The sequence below is a fragment of the Carcharhinus amblyrhynchos genome, chromosome 11, assembly GCF_965287045.1.
Source record: "Carcharhinus amblyrhynchos chromosome 11, sCarAmb.v2.hapA, whole genome shotgun sequence".
Classification (NCBI taxonomy): domain Eukaryota; kingdom Metazoa; phylum Chordata; class Chondrichthyes; order Carcharhiniformes; family Carcharhinidae; genus Carcharhinus; species Carcharhinus amblyrhynchos.
The window spans coordinates 31,369,431-31,380,947 of NC_137334.1; positions in this window are offsets into that span (position 1 = coordinate 31,369,431).

The following is an 11,517-nucleotide window of genomic DNA, read 5'->3' on the forward strand; positions in this document are numbered from 1 at the left end:
ATCTAGCAGGGACATTACTTGAGGATTTTTGCGACTTACCCCACGGTGGGGTGGAGGCAGCTTTGGGTCTGCAGCAGTTAAAGGTACAAGTCCATTTATTGTAGGGTTGTAAATAAGTGAGAAGGGGCCTTTCTTGACTTGCCCTTTCTTTAACATTGGCCTGTTCCATAAAAAAATCATAGAATCCCTACATTACAGAAGAGACCATTCAGCCAGTTGAGTCTGCACTGATTTCCTGACAGAGTATCTTATCCAGGCCCTCTCCCTTGCCCTATCGCTGTAACCCCATTTACCACGACTAATCCATCTAACCTATACATCTTGCGACACCAAAGGGCAATTTGGCATGGCCAATCTGCCAAATCAGCACGCCGGCATCTCCACATTGTGGAAGGAAACCAGAGCACGTGGAGGAAACACACAGACACGGGGAGAACATGCAAACTCCATACAGTCACCCAAGGCTGGAATTGAACTCAGGTCTCTGGTGCTGTGAGGCAGCAGCGCTAACATCTGTGCTGCAGTTGACAAACATGTTTGGAAGCATACATTGCTGAAGTCGTGTTCAGGTTAGCACCATGACTTCTGTAGGAAGAACGGTCTTGGAAGCAGTGTAAACGAAATCTGCAGGCTGCTTATGTAGTTCAAACCACCCCAGGGCAATTTGAAAGTTTTTATCCTGTTTGTCAAAGATCTTGCATTCATGGGTAGGTAATTGGCCACATTCCACAAAGGACCTTAGAAATCCCATCTCACTCTATCAGACAAGATAGAGACAATTGGTTATATAGTTTGTGGAGCGTGCATCCACGTGAAGCGAGGGCCAGGTGGGGAGGCAGATCCCAAGTCTACCTCAGCCAGAACAGGAATGAACCCCATGATATTGGTATTATTCTGAACTTCACACTAGCCAGCTGAGCTAACTACCCCATTCTTATATTTCTTTTATGTGTTTGTTCATGGGGGTATGGGTGTTATTGGTAAACCAACATTTGGTGTTATTTCTAATTGCCCTTTGAGAGCTGTCCCCTCTATTTCAACAGCTTAAAACCAATCACATCTCTTCCTCCTTTCAGTTCCAAAGCAGAATCATATTGGACTTGAAACATGAACTCTGTTTCTGTCTCCACACATGATTCTATGCTGCCAGACCAGCTGAGGTTTTCTAGTGCTTTTTGGTTTTATTTCAGATCCCAGGATCTGTAGAGTGTTTTTATTATGTCCTTGGGAAGTATCTGATACAATGCCTTTCAAAAACTCAGTTTGTCCCAAAGCAATTTACAGCTGATTAGTTATTTTGGGAGTGTTGTCACTGCGGTAGTGTAGGAAACATGGCAACCAAATTGTGTATAGCAACATGTCGCACTCAGCAATGGGATGATGGCCAGATAACCTGTTCCCTCCTTGTGAGGTAGGTTGTGGGATAAATATTTCCCAGGGCATTGCAGAGAACTCCCCAGTTCTGCTTCAAAAAATGTGATTGGAGCATTTACCTCAATGTGAGGCAGATAGTTAGACACCCCATCCAAAAGACAGCGCCTCAGACAATACAGCACCCTCTCACTGAAATGCCAAGCTTAAAGATTATGTGCACACGTTTTTGATGTGGGACATGAACCTGTAAATATTTGACTCAGCTACCATCAGCTGCAACTGATATTCTTCTGGAAGAAGGCTTCAAGGTCAGTGGCCAGAAATGAAGCCACACAATATGTTTTTCTCCTTAGCTGGTGCCTTCCAGCTCCCTGATCATGTTAATGGCTCAGCAATGTGGTGCTTTGGCCGAAACAGGAGGAGAGGGATGGAAGGAAATCAGCTTCATTGATTTCTTGTTGAGGCACGATTCAATGTTCACAAATCACTCAAGTGATATATATGTTTCACTCACCATGCACACAACACTCCAACCACACCCTACCACCCCATTAAACTCTTCACCTCCAGGCTCTTCCTTGTCTCTCTCACTATCCACATCTCACCCTAGCTACCCTGATGTTTCAACTTCCACCTCAGGGAAGCATTATCCCAAACTCCCTTCACCGCTAACTCCCTTCACAGCATCCTTTCTAGCTTTTTCTTCCATCTCCTCTCACCTTCCTTTTGTTTGATATTTTCATCTCTGTTGATTTCCCCAATATTGATTTTGCTTTTGCGTCAAACATTCCACCATGTGCCTTCATCTCCACTCTTCTCCAATTAAAATTCCCACCACTGTATTCCCAAAGCGATAAAGCAAAGACTTGACTGCACATGATGCATAACTGACTTGGTCACCAACTACCAGCTCTGCCTTAAATAGTCCTGCCACTCTCTCTACCTCTGCAGCCAATTCCTCTCAGAGGTAAAGGGCAATCTGAATCTCTTCCATCACAAATTACTCCAAACTCTTTTCCCAACTGCTATCCTCACTGTGAAGAGCAAATGGTTTCCTTTGTCTCCAAAACTGAAGCTGCAACCTCAATTATCTCTACCTCCCCCTCCCCATTATCTCTGCTGCCCTGCCCCAAAGCACTTTGTAGCTTGTCTCCCAATCAAATTCACCAGAAGGAAGATCAGTCATGATTTTATTGAATGGCGGAGCAGGCTTTGGGTGAGGGGAGTTTGGCCTACTCCTGTTCCTATTTCTTATGTTCTTATCTCTAGCAGTCCAGCTTTTACCCCCTTAGCCCAGTTCCAACTTCCTGACCAAATGTTTGCAGTCATCATAAGTGCAAAACCAATGTTATCCTCCTCTTCCCATCGTCCTCACCTTAAAAAGTTCATCCCAGACCCTTCTGTCATTTCCTACTGTTGTACTATCTTGTAGCCTTTTCCTAAGTCTCTCAAATGTGATACTGTTATTTAGCATCATTCCCATATCTCCCTCTATTCAAATCCCTTCAATTTAGTTTTTCTTAATCATGGGACTTAGACCATACAATGTACTTAGCAGGAGTTTTACTTCACACACCTCTCTATTTTCTTATCAGCCTTTAACTTGGTTCATCATTCCATGTTCTTCCATGTGTAGTCGAGGAATGCATTTGCAATTATCATTCTCTCGCTCTTTCATTCCTACCTATCCCAATGTCATCAGTATATCTCTCACAGCCACTTCACTTGTGCACAAACACTTCTAACACACTCATGGTTACATATTTAGTTCCCTTTTATTCTTTGTCTACATGCTGCTTCTCAGCAACATTATCGATAAGGAATAAGATCATTTTCCATGTGTATACTGATGAAATGCAGCTTTAGCAGTCTGTTATCATTCTTGCTACTGCATTGTCTAACTGCAATTTGTGGATGAACCTGGTCTTTCTGCAACAAGTTTATGATCTCTTTAGAGACTAATAACTCTTGAAGAGAAACTCAAAGTTCCAGTTAACAGCTGGTCAAATGACCCATCAAGGTTTAATATTTTAAATCATTTACAGTTGATTAAACACTGTTTTCTTTTTGTAGATAACTTATATTTTAAACCACAAGAGAGATTCCCCATTTAACTTATATCATGACCAAAAATTTCCCATTATAAGTTACACTGTCCCTTTGGTGGACACCTCACCCTTACAGAGCCCATCCAAAAGTAATCTCAGCTCCCAGTGATTTGCATCTTTTTTTTCTTTTCCCAGCTAAGTAATCTCTGATGCAAGAACTGGCTTTCACTGTGAACACTACACTGTAGAATCCTTTCCTTCAACCCCAAACTACGTAAATTTTCCACCCTTTCTTTAAATCCTCACAAACTCGCTCTTCATCTGTGAGTGAGCTTCTAACAGCATTCTGTGTGCTGAACAATATTTTCTTTGTTTCAGGTGCAGGACTGGCAGCCTCTATCTCCTGCTGTCTACCTTTCAGATGACCACTCTAAGCTGAGCAAAACTGCTGTCTGTCCATGATATTCATGAAGTTGTAGGGAAGGGTATAACCTGGTCTCAAAAATGTATTCCTCTGCCCTCTTTCCCATGGCAACATGAAACCAATTAATTAGTCCATTAACTATATTAAGGTACATTGGCTATCTTTGTCCCCAACTCTCTGTCACTTAAAAGTAAATGGATAGTTTATAATAGAACTGTTTACAACTTGATACCTTTAACACCTTTCTGGGGCTTTGGGAGACGCATAGTCTAACCATGTTACACTCAGAGACAGCTGTCGTTGTCTCTGTGTGAAAACTTGTACCTTCTCAGTAAAACAATCCAACCTTCTTTAGATCCCTAACGATCAAACCATCAAGGCTTACTATCAGACAGATGGCAAGGCAAGTCATATGACCCCCCCCATCATCTACCCTAAATTTAAAACTACAATCCCAAAATAGAATAATCTTATAGATCTGCACATCCAGTCCCAAAACATAATAATCTAATAAAGTTCCAATGATAACATTGGCAAACTTGATGCCATCCTATTCAGTTCCTTCTGAAAATTCCACAACCTATTCCCTGGTTCCTTTCTCCTCCCAGCTGCTCACTCAAGCTGAGACTGACAGGGTCTATTGGGTGGGTGGGGCATGGGGCAATAACCATTGATCATTTATATGACAAAAATCAGGGTATAGAGGGGCTAACATTTTCCCTGCACTAGCACTGGTACGTCCTCTCCCATACCATATCCCTGCACCGGCATCAGTACATCCTCTCCCATGGGCAGTACGATGGCACAGTGGTTAGCACAGCTGCTTCACAGTTCCAGGTTTGATTCCCGGCTTGGGTCACTGAATGTGAGGAGTTTCTATGTTCTCCTCATGTCTGCATGAGTTTTTTCCAGGTGCTCCAGTTTCCTCCCACAGTCCAAAGATGTGTGCGTTAGATTGATTGGCCATGTTAAAATTGCCCCTTAGTGTCCTGAGACATGTCGGTTAGAGGGATTGGCAGTGGATATGGGGGTTGGGGCCTGGGGGTGGGATTGTGGTTGGTGCAGACTCAATGGACCAGGTGGCCTCTTTCAAGCTGCACACGGTACAGTGCTGCAGCAGGACATAGGCAAAGAGAAAGGGAAAAGGAACGTAGTAGTTATTGGGGATAGTGGGGTAAAGGGTATTGACACTGTCCTTTGTCACAATGACAAAGTGCACAGAAGGGTGTGTTGTCTGCCTGGTGCTCGGGTCCGGGATGTCGCAGCTGGGCTGCAGAGGAACCTGGAGTGGGAGGGTGAGAATCCGGTCGTTGTGGTACATGTGGGTGCCGGCGACGTAAGCAAAATGCAGACTGAGGATCTGGGGAGGGAGTATGAAAAGCTTGGAATGGAATTAAAAAGTAGAACCGACAAGGTGGTTATCTCTGGGCTACTGCCTGAACCGTGTGCAGATGGGCGTAGGGTTGACAGGATTAAGGAAGTGAATGGGTGGCTCAGGGATTGGTGTGGGAGGAATGGGTTTGAATTTATGGGGCATTGGCACCAGTATTGGGGTAGGTGGGACCTGTTCGGGAGGGATGGGGTTGGTCTGAACCGTGCTGGGACCAGAGTGCTGGCGAATCGAGTAAAGAGGACTGTAGACAGGGCTTTAAACTAATTAGGGGGGGGGAGGGTGTGAGGGTAGGTGACCTTACGAGGTCTAAAGTTAAGGAGAGTGTACATGTAAGGGAAGAGGCCGAGGATGTCCCAATAATAGAGGGAGTAGGGGGCGTGAGTATAGTTGGTGGCGTTGCGGCAAATAGGGTCCAGGTGAAGGCTGGGATGAAAGCACTTTATCTGAATGCACGAAGCATTCGGAATAAAGTGGATGAGCTGATGGCGCAGATCGACACAAATGGATACGATCTGGTGGCCATTACAGAGACGTGGCTGCAGGGTGACAGGGACTGGGAGCTGAATGTACAGGGCTATCAAGTGTTTAGGAAGGATAGGCAGGAGGGAAAAGGGGGGGGCGTAGCTCTACTGATTAAGGATAGCATCACGGTGGTAGCAAGGGATGATATTGGAGCCAAGGAGCAGAGGGTGGAATCGTTGTGGGTGGAGATTAGGAACAGCAAAGGGAGGAAGACGCTGGTGGGTGTCGTCTATAGGCCCCCGAATAATGATCTGGAGATGGGGCGGGCTGTTAACGCGCAAATAAGTGCGGCGTGCAGGAATGGGACGGCCGTAGTTATGGGGGATTTCAATCTGCATATTGATTGGTCGACCCATGTTGGACGTGGGGGGCTCGAGGAAGAGTTCTTGGAATGCTGCCGGGATAGTTTCCTCGAACAGTGTGTGTTGGAGCCGACGAGGGAGCGAGCTATCTTGGATCTGGTGCTATGTAATGAAGCGGGTAGAATTAGGGACCTTGTGGTGAAGGATCCTCTTGGGGAGAGTGATCATTGTATGGTGGAGTTTCTGGTGCAGATGGAGGAGGAGAAAGTAGGTTCCCGGACACGCGTCCTTTGTTTGAATAGAGGGGAGTACGGTAGGATGAGAGAAGAATTGGCGAATGTGGACTGGGAGAGCGCGTTGGAGGGAGGGTCTGTTGAGGAGCAGTGGAGGATCTTTAAGGAGATCTTTCTTGGTGCTCAACGGAAATTTATTCCGATGGTCAAAAAGGATAGTAGGAGGAGAGGTAATAAGCCGTGGATAACAAAGGAGGTGAAGGAAAGTGTTAAACTAAAAGCGGAGGAATTTAGAGTAGCTAAGAGTAGTGGGCGAGAAGAGGATTGGGAGAGGTTTAAATGTCAACAAAGATTGACAAAGAAGTTGATAAGGAAGGGTAGGAGAAACTATGAAGCTGGGCTAGCGCTTAATATAAAAAAGGATAGCAAGAGTTTTTATAAATATATAAAAAGGAAGAGGCTGGCTAGGGTGAATGTTGGTCCTTTAGAGGATGAGAAAGGGGACCTAGTGGTAGGGGATGGGGATATGGCTAAGGTATTGAATAACTTTTTTGTTTCTGTCTTCACGGAGGAGGACGTGAATAATTTGCCGGGTGTTAGCGATGGAAAGGTGGTAGGACTGGAGGATCTTAATGACATTACTGTTACTAGAAAGGCGGTGCTCGACAGACTGGAGGGGCTGATTGTGGACAAGTCCCCAGGACCGGATGGAATGCATCCGAGGGTTCTGAAAGAAATGGCGGAGGTGATAGTGGATGCCTTGGTGGTTATTTTCCAAACGTCGCTGGATTCCGGGGAAGTGCCGGATGATTGGAAAACGGCTAATGTTACGCCGTTGTTTAAGAAGGGTGCCAGGCAAAAGGCGGGGAATTATAGGCCGGTTAGTTTAACGTCTGTGGTAGGTAAAATGTTAGAATCTGTCATTAAGGAGGAAATTGCAAAGCATCTTGAAGGGAATTGCTTGATAGAGCAGACGCAGCACGGTTTCATTAAAGGGAAGTCGTGTCTGACAAATTTACTGGAGTTCTATGAGGATGTGTCTAGGGCGGTGGATAGAGGAGAGCCGGTGGATGTGGTCTTTCTAGATTTTCAGAAGGCGTTTGACAAAGTGCCTCACAAGAGGTTATTGCAGAAGGTCGAGGGACATGGAGTTGGGGGTAGGGTGTTAGCGTGGATAGAGGATTGGTTGTCAAATAGGAGGCAGAGAGTGGGGGTCAACGGGTGCTATTCGGATTGGCGGATGGTGACTAGTGGAGTGCCCCAGGGGTCGGTGCTGGGGCCTCAGCTTTTTACCATTTATATAGATGATCTGGAGGAGGGAACCGAGTGTAGAGTGTCGAAATTTGCTGATGACACCAAGATTGGGGGAACGGCAAATTGTGCGGAGGGTGTTGAGAGTCTGCAGAAGGATCTAGATAGGCTGGGCGAATGGGCCAGGAAATGGCAAATGGAATTTAATGTTGGCAAGTGTGAGGTGGTCCACTTTGGTAGGAAAAATGGTAGGAAGGACTATTACTTACGAGGCGAAAAACTGCAGCAGGCGACGGTGCAGAGGGACCTCGGGGTCCTTGTGCATGAGTCGCAAAAACCCAGCTTGCAGGTGCAGCAGGTGGTCAGGAAGGCGAATGGGATGCTGGCCTTCATAGCGAAGGGGATTGAATATAAAAGTAGGGAGGTCTTGCTGCAGCTGTATAGGGCATTGGTGAGGCCGCAACTGGAGTACTGTGTGCATTTTTGGGCGCCACACCTGCGCAAAGATATTTTGGCCTTGGAGGGAGTGCAGAGGAGGTTTACTAGGCTGATACCAGAGTTGAGGGGGTTGAGCTATGAGGAGAGGCTGAATAAACTGGGCTTGTACTCGTTAGAGTTTAGAAGAATGAGAGGAGATCTCATTGAGACGTATAAGATGATGAATGGGATGGATAGGATAGAGGTGGAAAGACTCTTCCCGCTCAAAAAAGACAATAGGACTAGGGGGCACAGCCTCAAGATAAAAGGGGGGGCGGTTTAGAACGGAGTTGAGGAGGAACTTCTTCACTCAAAGGGTGGTGAATCTCTGGAATTCTCTGCCCGTTGAAGTGGTGGAGGCTGCCTCACTAAATATTTTTAAGACGCGGGTTGATGGGTTTTTGATAGGAGAGGGGATTAAGGGTTATGGGGAGAGGGCGGGAAAGTGGAACTGAGCAGCGACAGATCAGCCATGATCTTATTGAATGGCGGGGCAGGCTCGAAGGGCTGGATGGCCTACTCCTGCTCCTATTTCTTATGTTCTTATGTTCTTTTCTGCACTGTAGGGTTTCTATGATTTCTATACCATATCCTTGCACCAGAATCGGTACATCCTCTCCCATACCATATCCCTGCACCAGCAGCCATGCCCAGCACATTGATTCCAAATCTCTATTCTCATTACTTCTTTCTCCGCAGTCTCCTCCAGCCTTACATCCCAGCTAATACCCAATACCATCCTAATGTGGGTCTCGCTTCTTCTTCTCCATCAACATCATATCCTTGTAGTTTCCTCCTACAGTTCTTGTCTCTTCTGCTCTGTTAAACTTATGCAGCAAATAACTGAGCCATACAGCTCAAAAAGACTTCAGTTTACCTTAGTTTATCTCACCAGTGAGGTAGCAGGGATGTTATTATAGACCTCAGGATATAGAGGGGCCAATGTTTTCACTCACAATTGTGATCCAATGATTCTATTTGAGAGGGATATGTGTGTGAATGTTGGAATGAAGACAAGATCAAACTCAGCTGTAATTCACCCTCTACTCAAATAGCATGTCAACACTCAGTATGATTTCGAAAGAGAACTGGATGATTACTTCAAGAGGAACAAAATGCAGAGCTACAAGGAAAAGGCAGAGGATTGGAACTAAGTGAGATGCTCTTGCGGAGAACTAACATGGACAAAAGGGGCTGAATAGCTTCCTTTTGTGTGGTAACTGTTCTTTGACTCCATGATTCTATTGGCTATATGGGCAAGATACTGGAGGCTAGCTACTAACCAAGGAAACACACCTCAGCAAGGAGTTTATATCTTTGGATATCAACAAACTGTCATCATTAATCGAGGGATCGAGTTTAGGAGTCGGGAGGTAATGCTGCAACTTTATAAGACCCTTGTCAGGCCTCATTTGGAGTACTGTGCGCAGTTCTGGTCGCCTTACTATAGGAAAGACGTAGAAGCTATTGAAAGGGTACAGAGGAGATTTACAAGGATGTTGCCTGGACTGGGAGGCATGCCTTATGAAGTTAGGCTGAGGGAACTGGGTCTCTTTTCCCTGGAGAGAAGTAGGTTGAGAGGCGACCTGATAGAGGTTTATAAAATGTTGAGAGGAATAGATAGGGTGGATTCTCAGAGGCTATTTCCCCGGGTTGAAATGGTCGCTACGAGAGGACACAGATTTAAGGTGCGGGGAGGAAAGTACAGAAGTGATGTTAGGGGTAAGTTTTTCACTCAGAGGGTGGTGAGTGAATGGAATCGGCTGCCGTCAGTGGTGGTGGAGGCGAACTCGCTGGGGTCTTTTAAAAGACTTCTGGATGAGTATATGGGGTTTTATGGGATTGGGGGTTATAGATAGGTGTTGGTGTGATCGGTGCAACTCGTGGGCCGAAGGGCCTGTTTGTGCTGTAGTGTTCTATGTTCTATGTTCTATTAAAACAGGTTCTAAGTAAGAAGACTAGGTAACTGTTGTCCACAAAACAATTTGGCAAAGTTTGCACTAAATCTTTCAACAGGTGTCGTTAGTGGGAAATTTCATTCTGATCCCAGAAAATCAGTACCCAAAAAAGCAAAGCGTGTAGAGTAAATAGAATTAATGCATGGAAGACCATATAAAACATTTTGTTGATTCCAAACTCCACAGAAGCCATTTATTCTGTTGCAATCTGATGTTTCACACTTAACAGTGTTCACTAAAACAAAAGCAAAGTATTCTGGATGCTGAAAATCTGAAATGAGAGCAGAAAGTGCTAGAAACATTCTAGATCTGGCAGCATCTGTAGAAACAAAGCTAACATTTCAGAGCTGTGATCTTTGAGACATGTTAGAAATGTAATAGGTTTTTAGCAAGTGAAGGGGAACAGTGGGAAGAAGGGCAAAGTGGAAGGTCTGATAGGCTGGAGGACAGGAGAGATTCAATGATGAAAGGTTTTATGGTACAATCAGTATTCTGTAAACTGTGTGTGACTTTAGATGCCCTTCTCTGACCAGAACCTTCCACACACCTGACAAAGGAACACCGTTTCCAAAAGCTTGTGGGATTACTATCAAATAAACTGATTGGACTTAAACCTGGTGTTGTGAGATTTCTTCCTTTATGGTACAAAGCCAGAGAGAGTGATGATGAGTAAAACAAAAGAAGAATCAAGATGAGATGTCAGTGACAGCTACCAGCTTTCCAAAGAAAAGGGCTAGGATCTTACCAGCTTGTCGTGCTGGTCAATTGTGCAGCGAGCCGATAAGATTGCATACAGCGTGAAAAATCAGGTTTGCACCCATTTTTGCACAGAGTTACCGACACTGTTTTGCCTGTGGGGTCGGCTTTGTGCCCTTTTTACATTACGTTAATACATTCGGCACAGCTGTTTATGGCCTCATCTATACTTACCTCCTCACTGGTTGGACCTCACACTGGCGAGAATCACAACTAGTCTCCACTAGCGGAGACCAGGCGTGATTGCCTTGCTGGGGGGAAATCGGAGGACATTGAAGCCTCTTAGTGGTTAGGGGGCATGGCTGGGCTGTACCCATGAGGTATTGATAAAGTAAATGTAGACCAAATGTTTCCTCGTGTAGGGCAATCTAGAACAAGAGGTCACGGGTATGGGTTGAGAGGTGGTAGATTTAAAACTGAGATGAGGAGGAACTACTTCTCGTAAAGGGTGGTGAATTTGTGGAACTAGCTGCCCCATAGCGTGGCGGAGTCTGAATTGTTGAATGGTTTCAAGCGGAAGATAGACATATTTCTCATTAAAACAAAAAGGAAAGGGGATATGGGAAACAGGTGGGGAGGTGGATTTGAGACCAGGGAGAGATCAGCCATGATCTGATTGAATGGCAGAGCAGACTCGAAGGGCTGAATTTGCATATTTCTGCTCCTAATTCCTATATCCCTATTGCAAACCTGGCACTGCTGACCAGGCACCCTGGCAGTGCCCACCAGGCATTATAGCTGTGCAAGGGCAGTGCCAAGCTTGAGTGAGGGTAGAGCTT